At 40.2% G+C, this 1643-nt stretch overlaps 1 long non-coding RNA gene across 1 annotated transcript in view; it reads left to right on the top strand.

Moving 5' to 3' along the window:
- Window positions 1–566: 566 nt before the first annotated feature.
- LOC111814845 overlaps window positions 567–1643 on the top strand; it is a 6661-nt gene continuing 5584 nt past the window's right edge. The window contains exon 1 of the long non-coding RNA XR_002819721.1: window positions 567–646. This is a non-coding gene — a long non-coding RNA (uncharacterized LOC111814845). The remainder of the gene's footprint in view (window positions 647–1643) is intronic.

Here is a 1643-nt window from a genome sequence, read left to right as displayed (position 1 = left end):
CTGGTACAGTTCTCAGATGAATCAGATGCCTCTTTCCTCTATCCTCAGAATGAGAAGCAAGCTCTAAAGCTGCCCAAGGTCCACCCTCATGCCACTTCTGATGGGAGATCTCTATGACTACTGAGTATCCTTATAGAGGATTCCTCTAGCATCCTTTGCTAGAGGAATCCTTTCTTCTTCAAAGACTGATGTCCCTCCACTTCCAACACAGATCCTTGACTCCCAGCAGCCAATTTATTTCAGTAACCATGTGTATTCATACTCTACTTCTAGAAGTGCCACATCCAATAATTTAGATGCAAGAAACGAGAGAAAATCTAAACAGGGTCCACTTCTTTACCCATCTACAAAGTCAGTTCAAGATATGTGTAGATTCTAAATTTAGCTACTTGGCTTTTTTTGGAGGTAAAATTCAAATAACTTAAAATCTACTATTTTTAAATGTACAACTCAGTGTCAGTTATTATGTCTACAATGCTGTGCAATGTTACATCTTTTAAGTTTTCAAATATTTCTATCTCCCCAGCTTCTTCTGTTTTTTACATTCTCTTTTCATTGTTCTTCCTAGATGTATTTAGAGGGGAATGCTGCTGCACCACAAAATAATGCTACTGCCTTCAAATACTTTTCCATGGCAGCTAATAAGGTATGTCCTCAACCCACTACTGTGAACACATACAAACAATTGGCTTTTATTATATGCAGATTGGTGCCTAAGAGTTGACTTCAAAGTGCAAGCCCAGATAATGGGCCCAGCAGGAGTTTTAGGTCCTGGAGAAACACAGTAACTTTGACAATGAACTACAGAGGTAAAACGGAAGGAGGTACAAACATGTGTTTCTGATACATGAGGAAGGGCAGTGACTTGTGTCACCCTAGCAGGGACTGACTGGAGGCCAGACAACGAGTCAGTTTTGCTCTCTCCTGTGCAATAGTTGAAGCCATCTAGCTCAGGAATGGGAAATGAAAGATGAGGGCAGAAGACTGGAAAACTCATCTGCTAATGACCATAAGCCTAGGACAAAACCAAGCAGGAAAGGTCTAGTTTGCTCCAGTCAGATCTGAGCTCCCATTGTCCTAGGCAGGTGGCCATGACACAGTGATTAAAAACAAGGTTCTGGAGACAGACTCCTTGGCTTGTATGCCAGCTCTACAACGGTGTGTCTGTGTGACCATGGGTACTTAGCCTTCTGTGCCTCCCTTCCTCCACCTGTAAGATGAGAATATAAAATTTGGCTGATGATGATGATGTCTGGATTGAAGGATTTAGTATATATGTGTCTCACATTATAAAACGCTCAAAACAGTGTTCAACACATACAAGTGTTGTGTACCCATTATTGTCTTTCACTGTCTGAAGCCCATTAGGTAGAATGAACATCAAAGCAGATCCAAGGCAGAAATGATTGGAATTATAAGCAAATATAGAAATGGTGTAGTGGTCAGCCCTCCACACCCCAGGTTCTACCTCCCTGGGTTCAACCAACTATGAAACAAAGGTTTAATAAAACATTACATCTGTATTGAATATTTGCAGGCTTTTCTTGTCATTACTCCCTAAATAATTGCATATAACTGGTTATATAGCCTTTATATTGACAGATTATTTCAAGAATACAGGAAGATATGTGTATATTATGTAC

This window comes from Octodon degus, unplaced genomic scaffold, assembly GCF_000260255.1.
Source record: "Octodon degus isolate 3935 unplaced genomic scaffold, OctDeg1.0 scaffold00639, whole genome shotgun sequence".
Taxonomy (NCBI): domain Eukaryota; kingdom Metazoa; phylum Chordata; class Mammalia; order Rodentia; family Octodontidae; genus Octodon; species Octodon degus.
This window is presented reverse-complemented; position numbering and strand designations above follow the sequence as displayed.